The following is a 24854-nucleotide window of genomic DNA, read 5'->3' on the forward strand; positions in this document are numbered from 1 at the left end:
ATATTAGTAATATAAATGATAATATTAATAATAATATTATAATATATTAATAATAATAACAAAAAAACAAATATGATAAGTATAATATAAATATTATAAATAATAATAATCATAATAATAATAGATGTAATATAATAATTTATTAATATAATAATAATAAATATGTTATTAATAATATTAATATGAATGAATGTATTAATAAAATAATAAATATAATATAATATAATATAATATAATATAATATAATATAATATAATATAATATAATAATAATAATAATAATAATAATAATAATAATAATAATAATAATAATAATAATAATAATAATAATAATAATAATAATAATAATAATAATAATAATAATAATAATAATAATAATAATAAGATTTGGGATCATATGAGAACAACCCATTAAGTGAGAACGGTGAGAACACTTTTCAACCATTAGATTTAACTCCACTAAATCTAATCTAAGGGTTGTGATTAACTCTATTATACAACCACCTATACAACCCAATCCATTGACCAACATTGACCACCGGAAAAGTCAACGCCACCGGTCAATGGCGGTCAACAACGGTGGTTTGGCCGCCGGTCAAGGAAGGTCAACGTCCGGACAAATTCAGTGACCCATCGGAAAAGTCAACGCCGCCGGTCAACGACCGGACAAATTCAGTCAACGGTCAATGGCGGTCGGTCAACGGCGGTGGCTGTCAATGGTCAATGGCGGTTGGTCAACGGCGGTGGCTGGCGGTCGGTCAACGGCCAGTAGTCAAAGATGATAAACCACTAAGTGAAACTTCAAAAAGGTTGTTAGTGAGGCTTGAACCCAAGACCTCTTGGTTGAGATGCACTTTATTACCATGTGCCACAAGCATCTTGTTGCTATTTTTGTATCTCTTTTGATATATGTATGTATGTTAAGACCTGAGTTAAAACAATATGTACCTATAATAATTATTAAATGTACTTCTAACTTATATACAATGTACATTCAGTATAAAATCAATGTAATGCTTAGTTAGTTAAATATATTTGATAAAAATTGAACAAAATATCATATGTACTTATGATAATTTGTACTTATTATTTACATATTTATTATAAAATTTACATTTGTTATAGGTTATAATATTTTAATGAAAAATGTACGTACAATATATTTATGCCGAAGGTACATTTTATTTTCATTGGAGGTACATAATATATTCTTATATGACATGTCATGTATATTTCAATTATCTATTAAATTCATATCATTAATTCGTTAGGTTCATCATATATATATATATATATATATATATATATATATATATATATATATATATATATATATATATATATATATATATATATATATATATATATATATATATATATATATGTAAGGTGTACATTGACCATATGATATAGGTACATCTTATAATAACTATGGGTACATATCAAAGTATTTATGTTTATTTAAATTATTTATCAATCACGTTTCAACAAATCATCAAGTACCTTTAATTTGTTTAGGAGATACATTAAATATATCTACAATAGGTACATTTATTAACGATTATAGATTCATAACATGTTTATTTTAATTAATTATCTTTCACGGATGAATAAATCATTTACATTTTATGTATATGAGAGGTACATTAAATTTTTAATATAGGTCCATATAATACTTATTAAAGGTACATATCATGTTTATTTTAATTAATTATCAATTATGACTCGATTTTTTATTATGTACATTTTATTTATATAAGAGGCACATTAAATATATATTATAGGTACATATAATAAATATTAAAGTTACATACCATGTATATCTTAATTAGTTACAAGGCATGTTTCAATAATTATTCAAGTACATTTTAATAATATAGAAGGGACATGAAATATATAATAAATGTACATTTTAATAATTATAGCTACATATCATATTTACTACAATTGTTTATTTTTATTTCACTTATTCATCGGGGACACATTATATATATTGGAGGTACATTAAATATAAAGTATAGATACAAAGAATAATTAACATAAGTACATAAAATATGTTGTTCAATTTTTATCAAGTACACTTAACTAACTCATCATGTACATTGATTTTATAAGGAATGTACATTAAATATAAACTGGAAGTACATTTAATACTTATTAGAAGTACATATTGTTTTAACTCAGGTCTTAACAAAGATATATACTAAAAGAGATACAATAGGAACAACAAGATGCATGTGTCACAGTGGTAAAAGTAAGTGCATTTCAACCAAGAGGTTGTGGGTTCAATTCCCATCAACAACATTTTTGAAGTTTGAAGTTGTTGATCATCATTGACCATTGGTGGCTGTTGACCACCTTCAACCACCGTCGACCCTCCGCCTTACCAGCCACCGACCACCATTGACCGGCGTTGACCTGGACGATTGACCACCGGCGGCCACCATGACCGGCGTTGACCACCCTTGACCACCACCGACAACCACCCTTGACCCGACCATTGACCACCGGCGGCCACCATTGACCGGCAGTCAACCACCCTTGACCGGTGTTGACTTTTTGTTCATTGACTTTTGGGTGGATTGTGTGTAATATTAAAGCTTAACCTTTAAGATGATGTTAAATCTTGTCCCGTAGATCAAAATTGAATGGTAAGGATTGGTTCTCACCGTTCTCACGATAAGCCCCGTTCTCACCGGAACTCTACCCTAATAATAATAATAATAACAATAACAATAACAATAACAATAACAATAACAATAACAATAACAATAACAATAATAGGTACGGGGTTGTCGCTGATGCTGCTCAGCGTAAGTGTGCTAAGTACGGGGATTTGTGCGCGACAGCGGGTTATGGTTTCCTTCCCTTCTCTTTCTCTTCACTTGGGGAGCTGGGTTCGGATGCTGTTGCCTTGCTCAAGCGGATCCAGAAATTCTCAGTATCTCAGGATGCGGGGGCTCGGGTGGCCGCTTACATTTTTACTAGACTTAGCTTTACTATTGCTAAGGGTGTTGGTGCCCAGATTGTCTCTCGGCTCCCCACCAATTTCATGTAAACCTTTATTTTTCTTTTAATGAAAGCTGTGCGCATCCTTTTATAAAAAAAAAATAAATAATAATAATACACCAATATTTCCATGAATCATAATAATATAATAATAAACAAATAAATATAATAAATATAAATAAAATAATAATAATAATAATAACTATAATAGTAATATAATAAATATTAAAAATAAATTTTAATATAATAATAACAATAGAAAATAAATTAATATAATAATAATGATAACAATAAGAATATAAAATAAGAATTGTTGGAGTTAGTGTCCTCCACAATAGTGCGTTAACATATTAAATCTCATTAATGGAAAATCATCAGATATTTATTTATTTGATCCTCGTCAGTTGATTAATGTAAATCGATAACGGTTGGCTGACTAGAGTTTGACGTTATTGTCGTGAGACGGCGGTGATCAACTGACCCCTTTCGGTCATACCTAAAGGAACGAACCCCAATAGACAACTAATTAATTGTATGAGATACAATTTATTTAGTCCCTTGATTTGTAGACTAAAAGGTTAGTCAATTATTTTTAGAGAGATTTCGAGTTGCGAACTCGAGGAGCGGCAGTTATTATTTAATTATGCGATAATTGATTAATAAGTTTTGGGAGACGGGTTTTAGTTAATTAACTGTTAATTTACTAAAATTGTACTAAATATTAATGTGATTAATATTAGTACGTAAATAATATGTGTAGTGGTACACGTATATTTACGGAGTGAATTGGACGAATTAATTATGGAAGTATTTAAACATGATACGATGTTTAAAATAAAAATTACAAGGATTTGTGGGACAAATATAAGAACCAACATGGACCCGTAAATGGGCAAGTGGACCGTGTAAAATAAGAGTAGTGGATGATTACTCACATAATCATTTCACCTTATTTTGTATACTACCATAATTTATCTTATACAAGATTTTGCATGTGATGTAAGATAAAAATGTAAGACAAAATTGTCCACTAACACACTCCTCCACCCGCCACTTTCCCTTCTACTTCACTCCATCAATTGTTCACATTTTCACTCAACCTTACTACTACACACAATACTTATGCATGTGAACTTTCTCCTCCAACATCTCTCTAAAATAATAAGCATCTTTTTACTAAGTTGTTAGTAAAACAAAATTAATACTAAGAGTGTTAATATTATTAACATATTATCAAGGGTTAAATTTTACTAGTATCTAGTTAATACTTGTAAAATTATTTGGGTGTAAGTTCTTGGGTGTATTAAGGAAGGAGACTTTCTACTTTGGAGGTTAGTTTTGGAGGATCTTCCATATTCATATAGCTCAAGAACAAGCTAGTAAGGTGAACTAGTTTGTGCCCTTTTTACCACAAAATCAATGTAAGGAAATTGTTTTTCCTTATGCTTTCATTTTTATGCTTTCGTATTAGCATGCATGTTACATAGATCACCTAAATGATAATTTATTAGATAAGTTAATTTTATTAGAGAGTCTAATATGCATCTATGATCTTTCAAGTGGTATTAGAGCTTAGGCTTGTAATTTGCATGTTGATTTTAAGCATTTTAATGAATTATGAGATAGTTTGTAAAAACTCAAAAATTGTGTTAGAAGAGGTTTTAGCACGAAATTTTTGGGACATGCATACCTACTGATCTAAAAAGGTTTGTGGAATTTCTTGGTGATTTTTGAAGTTATTTTGCTAATTTTAATGTTTTTTGGTAGAAAATCGAGTCAAAATGTCGCATTTTAGTGAAAAATTGACTAAAATTAGTTAAAAGTTGACTCGGTTCATGGATTTTTTATGGTAGTTCATGCATGTTTTCTACTGATTGTATGCAAAAAGTTGAAGGTTGGTTCGAATTTTTTGCATGTTTAGTGATTTTTGAGTTAAAAGTCGATAAAAGTCAAATTAATTAATCATAATTTCGAAACTTTTGATTCTGCCCATGATAAATTTATTTACATTTAAGAATATTATGTAAATGTTAAAAGTTATTTTGCATGTGTGTTTTCACTTTGTTTTGATGTTTATTGGTTTTAGTGGTTAAAAACCGATAAATATCGATCTTTTTCTTCACAAACTTTATCCGGAATTTTTGGGCAATTTTTTCTGACTTTTTGGTTTCTTGGGAGTGTTCCAGAATACAAAAATTTTTGTTTCAATTGTTTTGGCATCATTTTTTACAGCATTTTAAGCATATTTATTTAAGTTGAATGAATTATTGTCATTTATTTAAAGTATTTATCTTATTGTACCTAGTATGACCTAGTTAATTTTAATCGTTATTACCCGAAATGAATGGGAATATCGATTTGTTTGTAATTAAATACGATCTCGTATCGTCGGTTTGTAATTAATTAATAGTTTTTTTTATTTTATTAATTAATGTATAATAGGAATAGCTATGTAATTCATTTGTAATAGTTATTTTTACCGGCGTTTCCAAAAGACGGATTACAACGAGACGGAGTCTATTTTTGGAAGGTGTTCCAAATCCCACAAGGAAGAGCCACTTATGGAATGAAGAGGCAAGGGACCAAGGAGTTGGTTTCCGAAATGTAATAGACTAGTTTTTATTAACTAGGAGGCCATACTAGGATTTATTCATATGCTTACATGTTTGCTTGTTTTATTTTCGCATGCCAAAATCGCCATTCACATGCATTTTATTTTCGCGGTTATCAATTCATGTCATTTACATTCACCGAATTAATTCACTTATAAGGAATTTATGACTAAATTGACAAGATCTCTCGCATAACTAAAATTGAGATTAGCCTTACCAATTAGTAACACCTATGAATCTCTTGTTCATTAGAGCCACGCTCGCCCAAGCGGGGTGTTCTCTTTTTACCTTGGGTAAGTAGGGTGGTAAACGGTTATCACACGCTAAAATTGGTTGGACTCAACGGGATATAAGATAGTCTTGTGTTCCGGGGCTAGTAGATGGATTTAAGGAAATTCGTCGACCAAGAGTTTTAGAAGTAGAATTAGTCAACGTGACTTACCGAATTTACACAATTATGGGATGTTTCGCCCAAGCGATGCTCATTTTTGTTTAATATTTGGGTCTTGGAATCATTTATATAATTTAGTGGGAGATCATTATATAAATGTTAAAACTTGTTGAACATGTTTTTCACAAGTATTTTTAAAACATTGAATGTTAATTTTTCCTATTTTTCGTTACTTTTTTATTAATGAATTTACTATGACATCTCGCACTTCATCCTCCTTTCATACTCTATTTATTATTGTACTCGTTTCGTTCTTTCATAGGAAGCGGTTTCTTTGAAGGAATTCGGTAGCAATGATTGGTAACATGATTTACTAATTCACCTACATCAGCTTACAACAATTATTGCGATTATTATACAACTTAACATCCATACAAATTTAAAAGGGGCTTTCATGTTGCAAACTCTTATTACGAGTTTAAAAGGGAGTCACATTTTATCATGAGAGTCTTGATTTCGGAAGTGACACCTCCGTCATGAAGATGACATATTAGTTTTTAATTACTCAAGAGTAATTCAAACGTTTGCGAAAAGAGTTTTCAAAACACAAATGATACTCCAATATAATACCGTCAAATGGCTCAATTCAATAAAAGCCAAATCGATTGTTTATGCGCTAAAAAGTTTAGACATATGATGACAATTGAACGGTTAGGTAGTCCAATTTCGCAAGAAATTGAGATTTTGCCACATGTTGCACTCACTTTATAGTAATTCACTCTTACTAAGTGTATAAAATATCATGAATGACTTGAAGAGAGGTCTTCATGAGATTCATTTTTGCTTGATTGAAGCAAAGAGGAATGTGAAAGTGAGTGGGAGTTAAGAAGAATCAACCCTAGATGTATGCGATAGAACAAAGTTGAAAGAGACATCTACTCAGTGGATAGGCTAGTTCCACTATCTTGGTATGAGATAACAAGTATGGATCATTTCTTTGTAAAGAAATTTACATGAATTGATAAAAGTAAGACGTCTAGCATAGGACATTTTTGTATCGAAATGGTGCTAGATTAGCAATGATTTCGATGAGGACAAATGTACCTAAATTTAGTTTTAAAAGAATGTAATTGTTTTGGCAGGATTTTTATTGATCTAGAGCGTCCTGCCAGGGATTTATATGTAGGGTGATCTAACTCGAATAACTCGCCTGATTGGTATAATTGAAAGTAAAACAAACTAATAAATAATGACACAAAGATTTATACGTGGAAAAACCCTGGGAATAAGGGAAAAAACCACGGGCACCAAGCCAGGAGTGATTGTTACTATGATTTTAGGTAGCCTGACAGAGTATTGTTATATCAGGCGTGACAGGCGAATATATAGCTTAAGAATACAAAGAATATGAGTAAAAGTGATGGTCTCTCAGATGATCCTTCTTGTCTTCTTCTCCTTTCTATTTATAGGTGGTTATTTCCAATTGTTTTTGTGCCGTTTAGGTTTTCCTGGTAAATAGGGAATGTGCCCTATTTACTCGGAGGTGGTTGCCTTTAGACTAGCCGTTGCTTTGACTGCTTCTTATATCTTTTGGCTTCTTGAATTGGTCTTCCTTTTTTGTAGGGAATATACATAAACTGCCTGTTTGTAGCCTGAAGTAGCCTGGTGCTTTTCCTTTTCAGGCTGCTGGTTGTCTTTCGCCTGTCTTTTATCAACTCCTGCTTGGTGCCTATCCGTGTTGAAGTAATGCCTGATTTTAGTTATCTTTTGCCTGGGAATTGTCCTTGGCTGTTGTCTGGCCTATATCAGGTCAGGCAGGATAATTTAGGGCCCAACAATTGCCCCTTATCTGCTTATTCCTTTATTGGGTCTGGCCAGGAATGAGGAGATAAAAATTTGGGCCAGGCAAGTGATTTGTACAGGGACTTTCTATCGGATTCAGAATTTGTGTTTGATTCAACTTCTTGTAACGGTTACTTGCCATAAATAGGGTAGGTTCACAAAACCCTAGGAGAGTCATGATTGATCTTAACCACTTGCTTTCCTAGCCGTTATAGTTTTGCGGCTATAAATATCCTGCTTATTCCGTGTATGTCTTCACATTCCAATCTCTAACTTTCTTCTTTCTCTTTCTAAAAAATTCTCCCTTTGTAAAAAAATCATTTCCCAGAAAAAATAATATATGGCTGGTGGCAGGAGAAGGACAAGACTTCAAAAGCTCCCGCCGAGGTTGAAAAAGTTCTGTTGAAGTTGAAATGGTTTCGCCGAGGTTGAGGGGGTCCCCGATGTCATCCCCGAGGATGATGTGGTGGAGGTTGTTCCTCCTCCAGAGATTCTGTCTATGTCTTATAAGGGGGTTGAGTATTCTCCTAATAAGGCTTTGGCGATCTCTTTCCATGAGGCTAATCAACCGAAACCCGCTTTTGAGCATTATATAAAGGGCGGGGGTCTCATTCCTCATGGGGTGAGGTTTGGATTCCGAGAATGGTCCTATCGGGGCTAATTGGAGTAGCCCGGGTTGGTTTGTATTTTTGAGTGGGCTTTCGGGGTGGTGGTCAACTTCCCCTTTCTCCCTTTATGGCCGAGGTGATTAGGGCTATTAGGGTTCCTCCGTTTCAACTCATGCCAATGGTTTGGAAGATTGTCCATTCTATTGAGCATTTATGTTCTAAGCATAAGTTGGTTATTACCCTGGATGATTTTAAGAATGTCTATCACCTGAAGAGTCATTCTCTTTGGGAGGTTTAATTTTCGAGTCGGTCAAAGATGGCTCACCCGATCACCAATTTTGATTCGGGGGGATGATAAAGGCTGGGCTCAAACTTATATGTTTATCAAGGTCGACTCAATTGCCCCGACCTGGACTATCTCAATTACCCAGTTGTTGAAGGAGGTAATCTTTCTTTCCTGCATAATTTTTGGTTTGGTAATAGTATTTTTTGGAGAGTTCACTTACTTTGCCCGTGCTTTCTTTTAGTAAATGATTGGGTGAATGATCCTGATGCTGAGGGGTCGGCTGACCGGATAGCAGCGTTTATGGCGTTGCCTGAAGAGGAGAGGGCTTGGCCTGCCTGTCTGGGGCAAGCTTCTATGCCTCGTTTTAAGAAGGCTAAGTTGAGCACGTATAAGCCTGTGAAGAGCACTAAGGTTCCAGGGGGCATCCTCGTCGGGGAGTAAGTTCTTTTGCTTGTCTTGTCATTCTGTTTCCTGTATTGGATTCATGCTTATATTGCTAATTTTAGATGTTCGTCGTGCAGACCACCAGGGGCTTCGCCGAATTGCTAGCTTTGGTCCTGTCTCGGTGAAGGCGGGGTTTCTCAAATTACGGGGGAGAAGTCAAAGAGCGGTGAGGCAACGGGGAGTGATAGTCTTGTTCAAATTCAGGAATCTGTGCAGGGGGCTCAGTTGGTGTCGCCTGAAAAGATTGTGGATGAAAGTGATCGTCCTGAGAAGAGGAAGAGAGTGGATGAGTCTTTGGGAGGAGTTCATGAGGTCGGGGTAGTCGGGGCTCGTATGGATGAGGTCCATTTGCTAAGGATCAAATTCAGGCTCAGGCTTTTGTGGTTGACGATCCTTATTTCAAGTACTGTGCAGAGGAAGCTTCGCTCGTGCTTTGGGCCGCTATGTATCGTTCCGTGGATTATCTTGCCAACCTGGTTACCATGCTTCAGGAGGTATATATTTTTTGTTTTTGTTTGTTGTGGGTTTTTGTGTGTGTTTTCTTTTTTGTGGCTTAGATGGGCATTTTCTTTTGTTTTAGAATGTTAATGATGTCGAGGAGTGCCTGTCAACCGGAATCATCCATGGTCTAAAAATGCCTTGGATTGGGAGGTACAAATCTTGAAGAAAGATCTTTGACAAGTTTAAAGCGATTTGGAGGTGTCCAAGGTTGAGAATCATTCGTTGAAGGAGGATAATGAGGCAGGGAAGGCTCGGTTCTTTGGTGGAGTCTGCTAAGTGAAATCGCTCAGGATGCCTTGAAAGCTCTTCGGCTAAGTTTGATATTGCCCGGGAAGAATTGAAGGTGAAAAACAAAGCAGGCTATGCGGGAGCGATTAAAGGTAAATGAAGAATTGGTAGAGAGGGATGAGGTTCGGGCCAGGTATAAAGATCTTTGCACCGTATTTCTTTGGCAAGGGTCGTGTGGATGCTATGAAAGAGCCCGTGAAGTCGCCTTTTTGGAATCCCGATCGGGAATTGGCTGATCTCAATACCACTTATCCTGAGCTTTGTAAGTTGCATGCTGACGAGGAGGTGGACTCTCCTCCATCCAAAGGAAAAAATAGTGATGTTGAAGGGGATGGAGATGAAGAAGAGGAGGCTGCTGATGAGGGGATTGGCTCTGCTACTGTGTCCAAGGTGGGCTAGTTTGATTTTTTCTGTTTGTGGGATTTTGTGTTGTTTTGGCCTATTCAGGGGGGGATGTTCCCTGAACAAATAATTTAGGATTTGTTTTGGTTTTTGTTGGCTTTGCCTGGATAAACGGTGTGTTCTTCCTGCCTGGGAGGGGTGTATTCCTGGGTAGGTTTTAATATATATATCCTTTCCTTGATTTTCTTCCTTGTTTTTACTGGAATTTGTACCTGTACATTCATGTGATATTTTTTTGTTAGAGTAATGCCCGTCGGGAGGGCTTATGGCCTTCATTCCCGTGTTTATGGGAAATGGTGGCTTTATCGCTGTCGGGAGGGCTTTTAAGAATGACGGTGGTGGTTGCGGTCGGGAGGGCTTATGGCCCTCACTGTCAGAGGGCTTCTTTGACAAGTACTATGGTCTATTCCACCTTTGTACTTGTCTTTTTTATGTACCGAGCTCGTTTAATTTTCGGTCGTCAGCGGCGGTGCCAAATTAGAGCATTTTTAGAAATCTTTGTTCAGGTTGGGTGGAGTGGCCCTCAATCCTGAACATTTGTTTAAGCCTAAAGTATAACATATAATAAGTGAAAAGAAGGCGTAAAACAAGTTTTCAGGATTTGAAATAAAGTTTTAGGTGAAATTAAGAATAACAGGCAAGTAACTTAGCACATAGCAGGTATGAAACTTAGCACATGTATATAGGGTGGGTAGTTTTACCTGCTTCTCAGATATGAAATAGTTTTAAGTGGGAAATGTTCCAAGATCTGGGGATCATTTCTCCTTCCAAAGTTTGTAGCCTGTAAGCTCCTTGTCCCACTATTGAATCAATTAAGTACGGGCCTTCCCATGTAGGGGCTAGTTTGCCTGCGTTCTTTTCTCTGGTGTTGGGGAAAACTTTCCTTAATACCAGGTCTCCTTCTTTGAATACTCTGATGTTGACATTTTTGTTATAACTCCTTGCTACTGTCTGTTGGTAGGCGGCTATCCTGACTTTGGCTGCATCTCTCAGTTCTTCTGTTAGGAGTAGATTATCTTGTAATAGGGGCCTGTTTTCTTCTATTGTGTTCAGGCTGCTTCTGGTAGTTGGCACATGAATTTCTGCTGGTATTACTGCTTCGCAGCCATAGACCAGGGAATATGGTGTTTGGCCCGTGGGTCGTTTGTTTTGGGTGTGGTCTGTCGGCCCATAGGACTAGGGGGAGCTCTTCTGCCCATCTTCCTTTTCTTCTTTTCAGCTTTTTCTTCAGGCAACTGATTACTACTTTGTTGCTTGATTCTGCTTGGCCGTTGGCTTTAGGGTAGCTTGGTGTAGATGTGACTAAATTGATATTCCATTGTGCACGTAAATTAGTGTTCTTTTTCCCACAAATTGTGTCCCATTATCACGACTATTTCAAGGTATTTCATATCTACATATGATATTCCTTTTGATAAATGATATGACATCTTTTTCTTTGACTTGCCTGTAAGAGTCTCCCTCTATCCATTTGGAAAAGTAGTCAGTCATTGCTAGCATGAAGACTTTTTGTCCGGCGCTCGAGGTAGCTTCCTACTATGTCCATGCCCCATTTCATGAATGGCCGTGGGGCCGAGATGGAATGTAGTAGTTCTGATGGCTGATGGATATAAGGGGAATGGATTTGACAGGCTTCACATTTTGAGTGTATGCTATGCGTCAGCTCTCGGGGTTGGCCGAAGTAGCCTGTCCGAGAATTTTGCTTGCCAGGCTCCTTCCACCTTTATGATTTCCGCAGTATCCATTATGTATGTCTTCTATGACTGCCTGGCTTCATTTGGTTCCGGCAACGTAAGTAAGGTCCACTGAGACTTTTTAAAAAAGGTGTTATTTATAATGGTATAAGTGGATGCTTTGATTTTCAGGGCCCTTGCTTCGTTTTTATTTGTAGGGAGTATCCCATGTAGGAACCAATCATAGTAAGGTTTAGTCCAGGAATTTGTATCTTCCTGGATAGGGCAAATTTGTTCGTGCCTTTCTATGGTTGGTTCCAGCAGTGGACGATGGGTATTTTGTCAAACACAAAGCAGGTGAAATTTGATCCCAGGGCTGGCTAGGGCATCCGCCTGGGTATTTAAGTCCCTTGGTATTTGGTCAATGTCAAAGGTTTTGAATTTTTTGCAAAGGTTTTTGACATATTCCAAATAGAGTATCATTTTTGAATCTTTTGCAAAAGATATACTCCTTTAACTTGATTGGAAATTAAGAGAGAGTCATGTTTTACCTTGAGGTTTGCTACACCGAGTTCTATACATACCTTTAATCCAAAGAATCGGGCTTCATATTCAGCCTCATTATTCGTGGCTTTGAACTCACAACTAATAGCTTTGTGCAATCAGGTCTCCCCGTGGTGATTTTAGGACTAATCCTAGGCCAAAGTGCCTTTCATATTTGTTGCCCCATCTACATGGAGAGTCCATTCTGGTCTGTTTTTTGGGTGTCAAGAAGATTGACCTCTTTTATGAGGTCTGGTTCTAGGGTAGGACTGAATTCAGCCACGAAGTCTGCTAGCTAGTGCCCGAGATTTAATTGCCGTCATGGGTTCAAAGGTTATATCATAGGTGTCGATTTGAGGTGACCATTTTGCCATTCTCCGCCCGACAACTCAGGCTTTCTCGGGACAGATTTGATAGGCAAGTTGGTTCTTACAATGATTGGGTGACTTTCAAAATAAGGTCGAAGTTTAGTGCCGGACATTACTAAAGCAAGTACATATTTTTCAAGTAGGCCATACCGGTTTCGCATCTAGGAGACTTTTACTTACATAGTAGACTGGATCTTTGTTGGCCATCAATTTCTTTGGTCAGGACTCCACTTATCTTGTTTCGTGATGAGATAGGTAGACCGTCGGGGTTCTCCTTTGTCTGGTTTGGCAAGTAGTGGAGGTGTAGTCAGGTATGTTTTGAGCTCCTGGAAGGCCGACTCGTGTTCGTGCAACCATTTGAATGCTTTGTTCTTCCCGAGTAGGTCATAGAATGCCTTGCATCTTACCGATGATCCGGAAATGAATCTGTTCAGTGGTCGCAACTCGTCCCGTCGGTTTTTGAATATCTTTGACCGACTTGGGGATTCAGTTCTAGTATGGCTCTTATTTGTTCTGGGCTAGCTTCTATTCCTCTTTTGGTCACCATGTACCCTAGGAATTTTCCTAAGGATACCCCAAAATGGCATTTGGATGGGTTGAGTTTCATATTGAAATCTTCTAGGATTTTAAAGGTCGTTTCCAAGTCCCCGACATGATCTTGACTTTCTTTGATTTAACTACCATGTCATCAATATAGACCTCCATGGTGTCCCCTATTTGGTCTTTAAACATTGTATTGACCAGGCGTTGGTATGTTGCCCCCGCATTTTTCGGCCAAAGGGCATTCTTTGTGTAGCAAGATATGCCCCTTTCCGTGATAAATGCAAAGTATGTTCTGATCAGTTGGGTGGATCTTGATTTGATTGAATCCACTTGAGGCATCCATGAATGTCAGGAGTTCATGTCTCTTTGTAGCATCCACCATTGCGTCTATGTGTGGGAGTGGAAATGGGTCTTTTGGACAGGCTTTATTGAGGTCTGTGTAATCTACACAAACTCTCCACTTGCCATTCTTCTTTTGAACCACCACTACGTTGGCTAGCCAGCTAGGGTACATGACTTCTCTTATCATCCCCATGTCCAATAGTTTGTCTACTTCTTCATTAATGATAGCATGTCTTTCCGCGGCAAACTTTCTTCTTTTCTGCTGGACAGGCTTATAAGACTCATCAACATTTAGTTTATGTGTAATAATATTGGCATCTATTCCGGTCATATCAAAATGTGACCAGGCAAAACATGAAGATTTACCTCTAAGAAAATTTACTAATTCTGGCCTCGATATGATCGGGGACATCAGATCCTACCAAGACGTGCCTGTCAGGGTACTCAGGGTCTAAAATTACTTGATCGGTTTCCATTTTGGTTTTCGCCACATGAGTTGTCCCGACATGTGGTATCGTAATTGCTAGACGAGGGACTTACCCGCCTTGGAAGGCTTGGTGACTCAAGTATAACATTCCTGGGCAGATTTTTGTTCACCTTTAATGGTTGCTACTCCCCATTCTGTTGGTATTTTGATGCATTGGTGATAGGTGGAGGGTATGGCTCTTACGTTGTGGATCCATGGTCTTCCCAATATGGCATTATAGGATGACAGGCAGTCCAGGACTCCAAATCTTTCATATGAAGATACTCCTTCCACATATGTGGGCAGGTGTATTTCTCCCAGTGTGTTTCTTGTTTCTCCACTGAATCCCACTAGGACATTAGACTTCTTTATGATTTGGCTTTCATCAATCTTCATTGCTTTAAGGACATCAAGCATGATCGGGTTTTGAACGCCTCCATCTACCAGGATTCTCATGACACGTGCGGTCCCTATTTGCATGGTGATTACCAAGCTGTCATGGTGGAGGTCCTGGAATGCCCCGCATATCGGTGTCGTCAAAAGTAATTTGAGGTAAATTGATAGGTTTAAAAGGAGATTTCATTTTTGACTCCCTGGCAATTTTCTTAGCAAATTTGAACTGGTCAGGCCACAAATTTCGATCCTCCATTGATGAATTTGACTTCATAAATGGGTGGTGCAGGGGGTAGGTCACGTTGTTGCCTTTTCGTGTTTCTTCTTGTTCCGTCATCTTCCTGTTCTTTGTTTACATCAAGTCTTTCGGTATCCTTTCTTTAGCAGGTAAGCCACTTGTCTCCGTAATCCCAGGCATTCTTCTGTTGTGTGACCTATGTCCATGTGAAATTCACACCACCTGGTGGTGTCCTTTCTTGAGTTGGGGTTGTCTGACTTCTTTGGCCACTTGACAATGTCTCCCATATGGTCAAGCCTCTTGATTAATCCTGCAATGTCAACAGAGAAGTTATATTCCTGGACAGGAGGATAAGTATAGGAGTTACCTCGTTGTTCATGTGTATAGTTGACTTCGATCGTCGGGTCTTGTGTAGGGAGATGGCCTGGGCGCTTCCTTTGTTGTTAAAGCTTTTCTGTTGGTTTTGTCATATCCCGAGTTGTTGTCGCATTATCCGCCTTGTAGCCTTTGTCTTCTTCCCACTGATATAGCCTATGGCTAATGCTTGGACATCTTCAAAGGTATGACAGGGCTTCATGGTCATTTCATCGTAGAAGTCACTGTCCAGGGGTAGCCCTTGCCTGAAAGCTTCAATGGTTGTTCCAACATCACATCTGGGGATTGACACTTTTTCTTTGTTGAATCTTGTCATGTATGATCTGATGGATTCTCCAGGCTTCGTTTAACCCCTGTACAGGTCACCGGATCTCTTTTCTAGTTCCTCTTCTTTGTGGCAAACCGATGATTGAAAGAATTGACCAGGTCGCAAAGGACTTGATGCTTCCATTTGGCGATTTATGTACCATTGCAAGGCAGGTCCGTTCGTGAGTTGTTCCAAATCCCTTACACATGCAGACTTGACGTAGTTCATCGGGAATTGATCTTTGCCAAAGCATCCTTTGCTTGTAATAGGCAACATGGTTTTGTGGATCAGTGGTTCCATCATAGATTCTCATTGAGGGAATCACAAATTTCTTTGGCAGGTCTATTTTTGCTATTTCATCCACGAAGGGTGAATCAGCATAGCTTTCTGGATTTGCTTCTTCAATTGGGGTAGGGACTCCTGGGATATTTTCAAATCTCTCGTGAAGTTTTTGGATTTCCTGGAGCATAGCCATCATAATGGCTGTGTTAGTCTGATCTTGGAGTTCTTGATTTTGGAGTTCTCCTGAGTCCGTTTCTTCTCCTGCTTTGGATTTTGATGGAGTTGGAGTACCAATATTGGAGAAGTCAATGTTCCTTATGATGGAGGAGAATGGTGTGCCAGGCTGGACTTTCAATTTTGATCCTGAAGCTTTTTCTCCCAGCTGTATCTTTAGGCTGGTTTCTGATTCTTTCAATTTTGCCACTTCAGCTTCAGCCTGGATCATTTTTTGTTTCCGTTGTTCCATCTCCAACAACTGTTGTTTGGCAGCAGCTAATTGTTGCTCAATGCTATCTCCTGCCATTTTTTCTTAGTTTTTTGTGGTATTTGATGGTGGGCTTTTGATTATTTTTGAGTTAGATGCCCCACGGTGGGCGCCAATTGTTTTGGCAGGATTTTTATTGATCTAGAGCGTCCTGCCAGGGATTTATATGTAGGGTGATCTAACTCGAATAACTCGCCTGATTGGTATAATTGAAAGTAAAACAAACTAATAAATAATGACACAAAGATTTATACGTGGAAAAACCCTGGGAATAAGGGAAAAAACCACGGGCACCAAGCCAGGAGTGATTGTTACTATGATTTTAGGTAGCCTGACAGAGTATTGTTATATCAGGCGTGACAGGCGAATATATAGCTTAATAATACAAAGAATATGAGTAAAAGTGATGGTCTCTCAGATGATCCTTCTTGTCTTCTTCTCCTTTCTATTTATAGGTGGTTATTTCCAATTGTTTTTGTGCCGTTTAGGTTTTCCTGGTAAATAGGGAATGTGCCCTATTTACTCGGAGGTGGTTGCCTTTAGACTAGCCGTTGCTTTGACTGCTTCTTATATCTTTTGGCTTCTTGAATTGGTCTTCCTTTTTTGTAGGGAATATACATAAACTGCCTGTTTGTAGCCTGAAGTAGCCTGGTGCTTTTCCTTTTCAGGCTGCTGGTTGTCTTTCGCCTGTCTTTTATCAACTCCTGCTTGGTGCCTATCCGTGTTGAAGTAATGCCTGATTTTAGTTATCTTTTGCCTGGGAATTGTCCTTGGCTGCTGTCTGGCCTATATCAGGTCAGGCAGGATAATTTAGGGCCCAACAGTAATCATCTATGTTCATACATAGAAGGCATCACTTATGTGATTTAAAACAAAATGTTGTACCTACTCAATGACTTAGTGGTTGGGTTAGACCACTCAAGTTAGAGGAATTTTACATCCTTCACGAAAACTAAATGTTATACTATCTTGTAGATTTTAAAGTCTCTACTCCGGTGAACCCAATTTGATCAAACCTCAAGTAAATTCATTTCACGTATAAACGATAAGCACATCGAACAACCATTTGATTGTGAGTCTTATGGTATGTGTGCATGTATTATGTTTTCTTTTGTAGAAAAGAAACACAAATAGTGAGGTGATTGACCATATACATACGGATGTGTAAGGCCGATTGTTGGTAATATACATACTTGGTTACTTTTACCGTATTGTTAAGTAGATATGAAAACCTCGTATCTATTTAATAAGACATAAAAGTGATTTTTGAAACGTGAAATATTTTCAAAATGAAGTAGTAAACCAAAAGCACGTCAAGATCAAGATGTTGATCGGAAGTTTCAAAGTTATGACTTTGAAGATCAAATGGGTAATATCAAGTAATGATCTTGATAATCACTAAGAAGGTTGTGAACCAGTTCACATAATACTTTCTCCTTGGGACACCATAGATTATGGTGAAGTCAAGTATATAAACGAACTTTATGAGATATAGTTTGAGGTATTTCGCAATTTTGTAAGCTATTTTCTCACTAAAAGTTTAAAACCGACTATAATAGCCTAAATGACTCCATATGAGATATGGATAAGGAGAGTCCCTAACTTATCTTTTTATACATTTGGGATCATAAATGTTTATGTTCAGAACCAATTTGTGTATTTGTGAGGGTTATCCAAAATTGAACCACTTGGTTTTTACTCCTCCAAAATGAGAACAAAGAGTTTGTGACTCATAATACTGTCTTTCCAGAACGATTTTCATTTTCTGGAAGACAGAGTGGGAGAAATTTTGAACTTGCGGAAGTCCAAGACCCACAAACTGAGTACAATGCAAAAAGACGTTATTTATTGAGGCTCAGTGGTGAGTACAATGCAAGAAGACGTTCTTTATTGTAGCTCAGTGATTATAAGGAGATAATTTTGCGATAATATAGCGTTACTTTTCAAAAGTGACGAATCATAATCCCTCATCAAAGGCTTTTCTATAGTATGAACTCTATGTGATGGCGTGTCACCATGCAATTCGAATTGATCTCCTTGCACATGATGCTATAAGGAAGGAAACACGAGATGTTTTCAAGACTTGATTTAAGGTGAATACTTTGGTTGGTTACCTTGATCTTGTCGTAGAGGTTACATAAGATATTTAAAATTTGGGTTTGTTATAGAGAGTTTTGTGATAACCCAAATGCCTTTATCAATTCGTATGTTCTTAGCAATATAGCTTCTCATGAGGATGAGATTCGGCAAATGAATAATGAAACTTTCTCCTTGGGAGAAGTTTTGTTGATGTTGTCAATGCTAAGAAGCCTAGCATGCTTGAAAGATTCCTTTTGTGATCTATATACGTCAAAGAGTTAGAACTTTGGGTTCAATCATGTAGTCTATCAAAACGGTATTACTCGAGTGTCGAGATAACATGATGATACATCGAGTTTAGTGGGAGCTAAAGTGAGTTTCTTAGTCTAAAATATGTGCTTGACATATATTGACTAGAAATGTAGCTAAGGTGATATTTCTTAGTCTAAATATGTGTTTGACATATTAGTGACTAGAAATATTCTCGGGTGAATACTTGAGATTAGCATGGCGCATATTAAATATCCGGATCTAATGAGATAGATCTCTATGGATATTAGCATTATAGTCAAGAGACTTATGTGATAAGATTCTTGACTCGTTCAAGTTGTTGAACAATTAATATGATCTCTTGTGCTTCCGCTGCAGGATCTATTAAATATGCTAAAAGCTTCTCTCGTCGGGACTTATCATGTTGAGAATATGAGAAGTCATTACCAATCATTTTCTAGTGAGTGTTACTAGATGATTATCAAGAGCATCCTTGAGTACTTGAGAAGCACTGAGGATTTACTCTTGTAGTTTGGAGGAATTAATGAATTTTGTGTAAGAGGTTATACGATTACATTCCTATGCTTATAAGATGTTATGAGCCTCGTTAAGGAATGGTTAGCATATAAGAGTGCTATGTGCATAAAGAATAATATATGTATAAGAAGTTATACATGTATAAAGCAAACATGTATGGGGAATCATACATAAAAGATGTCATATGAAGGATGTGTATGTATAAGTGTTATATGTACAAATCATGAACGAAAGCTAAGTACGTTACAACATCCGATGTTGTAAGAGAGATAGTTGATAACCGGAATTTAATGGAACTAGAGTAGTTCCGTTAGCCGAATAATATCGTCTCCCGAGAGACTGTGAAAACAGTAGGAGTGTTTGACTGGCTTTAGAACCAGAGTCTAAAAACTTTTTTAGACATGTACTTAGAAAGGCTCTATGTGATGAAAATATTGCATAGAACAAAGGAAAATTGCAATGGAAATTAGAGTGATGCAACTGTTTCTAATCCTCTAACCAAAGCCGTTGGCATAAGGTTGACATGATGGTTATGTCATCTCAATGTGATTGAGCAAAGATACCTTAATTTGTTTGAAGATCGTTATGTAAATATTGGATAGAGTATTGATATTTACATAAGTGATGATCGCATTCATTGTTAGAGTTTCTTTAAGAGCTCAATTATTCAGTTTGACTGAAAACAATGAATACCTTGTTTATCTGAATAAGTTGTGGAGACAATGTAGAACAATATTCAAGTGAATAAGATGAACATTGTATTTTGTCCCTAGTCACATAATGAGGTGACGTCTCGGAGTGACTAGATTGTAAGTCGATTGATGGTTGTTCAAGACCATAAGGTCATATGTGATGACTGGTCGATTACATAGGCAGAGTGTGTGACACTTTGCCGGACAGTGACCATTTAGAGAGTCCCTAAGTTCTATTATAGACGCCTGGTCGTGGCGGGGATCTCTAAGATGTTCTAATGAGTCGATTCTTTTGACTGGAGATTATTATCTGAGCAGGTGCAGTTTCCGAGTGACTTTGGTTTTTGTCTTAGGTCGTGCCGTGAAAGGAGGCCAAAAGGGTATTTACTAGGTCATGGTGAGCTGTATTGTGCAATAGGATAGATAGGGCATACAGGAATTGTCCACCCACGTTGGGTAACTATATCTCAAGGCCACTCGAGGAGTTAATGACTACAAATGCGTGGCCACGCTCGGAAGTAATCTGTGAGAGATTTTTCCGGTCAGGTAGTCACACTCCCGATCAAGAAAACCACTCGCGATGTGTTTATGTGCAAGTGCGACCTGAAAGACACTTTGCATTGAGTGGGAGATTAAAACGGACAAGAGAATTGGTAGCGCACACCTTGTGTCGGACAAGTGGGAGATTGTTGGAGTTAGTATCCTCCACAATAGTGCGTTAACATATTAAATCTCATTAATGGAATATCATCGGATATTTATTTATTTGATCCTCGTCAGTTGATTAACGTAAATCGATAACGGTTGGCTGACTAGAGTGTGACGTTATTGTCATGAGACGGCGGTGATCAACTGACCCCTTTCGGTCACACCTAAAGGAACGAACCCCAATAGACAATTAATTAATTGTATGAGATACAATTTATTTAGTCCCTTGATTTGTAGACTAAAAGGTTAGTCAATTATTTTTAGAGAGATTTCGAGTTGCGAACTCGAGGAGCGTCAGTTATTATTTAATTATGCGATAATTGATTAATAAGTTTTGGGAGACGGGTTTTAGTTAATTAACTGTTAATTTACTAAAATTGTACTAATTGATTAATGTGATTAATATTAGTACGTAAATAATATGTGTAGTGGTACACGTATATTTACGGAGTGAATTGGACGAATTAATTATGGAAGTATTTAAACATGATACGATGTTTAAAATAAAAATTACACGGATTTGTGCGACAAATATAAGAACCAACATGGACCCGTAAATGGGCAAGTGGACCGTGTAAAATAAGAGTAGTGGATGATTACTCACATAATTATTTCACCTTATTTTGTATACTACCATAATTTATCTTATACAAGATTTTGCATGTGATGTAAGATAAAAATGTAAGACAAAATTGTCCACTAACACACTCCTCCACCCGCCACTTTCCCTTCTACTTCACGTCATCAATTGTTCACATTTTCACTCAACCTTACTACTACACACAATACTTATGCATGTGAAATTTCTCCTCCAACATCTCTATAAAATAATAAGCATCTTTTTATTAAGTTGTTAGTAAAACAAAATTAATACTAAGAGTGTTAGTATTATTAACATATTATCAAGGGTTTAATTTTACTAGTATCTAGTTAATACTTGTAAAATTATTTGGGTGTAAGTTCTTGGGTGTATTAAAGAAGGAGACCTTCTACTTTGGAGGTTAGTTTTGGAGGATCTTCCATATTCATATAGCTCAAGAACAAGCTAGTAAGGTGAACTAGTTTGTGCCCTTTTTACCACAAAATCAATGTAAGGAAATTGTTTTTCCTTATACTTTCATTTTTATGCTTTCATATTAGCATGCATGTTACATAGATCATCTAAATGATAATTTATGAGATAAATTAATTTTATTAAAGAGTCTAATATGGATCTATGATCTTTCAAGAATAATAATATTAATGTTGAAATAAACTGAATTAAACTGAACTGAACTGAACTGAATGGAGCTGAGTTGAACTGAACTGAACTTAATAGAGCTAAACTGAACTGAACTGAACTTATTAGAACTGAAATTAAGTTAAAAAAATCAGGGCCTAAGTGGGTTAAGATTAATCATAGGACTATCATTAAAAAAATAATAAAAAAAAAGGAGAATATGAAGATGGACGAATAGGCAGAGTATCACACAAATCATTGGGTTTGTTGGGGTACGAGAGGATTTTATATTCACAAATACAAACAAATCAATATTCAAAGCCTTCAAACATTAATCCTGATGAGCGACGAGAATATGTTGCCGAATCGAAAGATGAGAAGAACGAGATGAACATACCTCAATGGCTCTTAATTCGGATCGTCGCAAAAGCCGAAAACACAGAAGAAATAGTTGTCTCCGTTTAGAAATTTGGTCGAAAGTATGGTTAGTATACTGCAAAACCGTGTAAGTACATAGCCAAATTGAAGCACCAGCATGGTGCATGACAAATATGGAAGGAAGAAGACAAAGACCAAAAAATATATATAAGAAAGAGATAAATAACAAGGGGTTACCTGCAGAAGGTATACGGTGGAAATAGGCGTAGTCCGTAGCAAGCATAACGTGGATGAATTGTTTTCGTTCAAGGCTGCGAAGTTTATATAGGCATGGGTAGTCCTTAAACCCTACTTCTAAACAGCCTTGTTGCCCAAGGAATATAGAAACCAAGGAAATAAGGAAACTCATTGATAAAGTTTGTGTTTCCTAATATTATCTCGAGTGTTACCGTAAATTTCAAATCTAGCTAATATACGGCTTATACCATTCGACCTATGGATTATTATTTAAAATTGTAATTCATCCAGCCATGCAATAAAAGGTACGAGGTAACCTCGTCACGTCATTCAATCAACGAATAATCATAAAAAATCATGATGCTCAGATAAACGCAAAGTACATCAAGGGGCATAATGTCGTCCGTCAAGTCTAAAATGATGACGTTTATTTTTAAAAAAAAAGTTACAAGATTACCTTTACGGCAAGTTTGGGTACACTTCGACTACTAAGTCAAATAAAAATTCACCCGCGAAGTTAGATAATGACAGGGTGACATTATTAGAAAAATGGATTGTCTCGACGACAAGTTGAGATGTCACTAAAAAAAATATGGAATCCGCCCAGTCTAGTAAAAAAAGACAGGGTGACGTCAAAAAAAAGGCTACCTTTACGACAAATTTGGGTACGCGTCGACTTCCAAGTCAAGTCAAGGGGAGCTCCCTTCACGACCTTTGCGACAAGTTAGGGTGCTCAACATCGACTTCCAAGCCAAGCCAAAATAAATCGAGACCCCACCACGCACGTCAAGACACTAAAAAGTGCACGTGCAAGGTCCCGAGGGGGCAATTTGTAGGCACTAAAAATTTATTAAAGTGCCAAATAAATAAAATAAATTAATTATTTTGAGTTAATACTAAATTTTAGCTCGATTTAATTAGTTTGTCCCAATTAAATGAAATACGGGTCGATTCGTATTACAAAATGGGTTATCCGGCTCATTAAACCCAAAAAAGATCAAATTTGGGCCAAGTTTACTAATAAACCCATAAATGGGCCTGTGAATGTCAAAGTCCACCAAGGGGAATTGGAATTCTATAAATAGTGTCATTCTCATTCATTTCAGGGAGAAATGATAATCATAAATTTCAGAGAGAAGAAGACGGAAAAGTTCTACAAATTCCCTCTGCAAGCAGTTAACAAGCACACCAAAACTGTGCCGCCTGCCCAAAAAATTCAAGTTCAAGCTACAACATTCAAGAGAGAAAAAGTCGCAGTGAACCTCTCAAGAATACAAATCGACGCCTCCTACAGAGTGCATACAACCTCTACAGTTGTCATTCAAATACAACGTCCGCGCCTCTACTACAGACAACGTTTACGTAATCTACTACGGCATTTAGAATCAGAGGATAATTAGAGACTAGACAAATAAACTATCTGATATTAATAAAAATTCTTTTGTTTCCTATTTTGTATTACATTTATTTTGCGATACACTGTTACAGACTCATTACGGGTTGATGTTCAAGATAATCATTCCATACTTGAAACTTGATAAACATTCGACCATGAACGAGTAAGAACTCATATGTGGAGTATATAATACCATTTAAATCCTTATATAACTTGATTAAACCTTATATTTCATATTTATATGTCACTTGAGCTCAAAATGGAACAAGTGATAACAAATGACTTAAGTGATACGAAACATGTGGCAAAATGTAAACAAATGAATATCAACTCAAATATGAAGTATAGAGCATCATTTCATAATTTTCTAACATGAATAAACATTATACTCCATATTTGCATGTTAATTAAACATAGTATAAACAAACGATAACAAATGAATTAAGTAATGCGAAACATTAGGAAAAATATAAACAACCCCAAACCGAACCGCATTTAAGCTTGACAACCAAAACCGATGTTTAACATGTGAATGAGACATAAGCAAGGGGCTCCAATGATAAAAAGTTGTCAACACACTATACACAAGCATTAGAACCAAGGTTAAGATGCATACCCAACAAGAAACATAAAATCCAATTTATAACAACAAGTTTAGTACTCGACTACAACAAGGGTCAACTTCAAACGGTCATAACTTGAATTCTAGATATGAGAATGAGGTGAAACTAATTAGAGGTGATAGTTTATCCTCTTACGGTTCTAACGGTAGGTCATAGGCCAAAAAGAATCAAGAAACGAGGAAGTTATGGCCATTTTACGAAAACTTGTCAGGCTGAAACCGCACTGCGGGCTGCTTCCCACGACATAAACAAGACATGAACTTCATTCCCAATTAAATTTTATGGTAGATTCACAACCCCAAATTAATCATATAACCAA

The sequence above is a fragment of the Silene latifolia genome, chromosome 1, assembly GCF_048544455.1.
Source record: "Silene latifolia isolate original U9 population chromosome 1, ASM4854445v1, whole genome shotgun sequence".
Taxonomy (NCBI): domain Eukaryota; kingdom Viridiplantae; phylum Streptophyta; class Magnoliopsida; order Caryophyllales; family Caryophyllaceae; genus Silene; species Silene latifolia.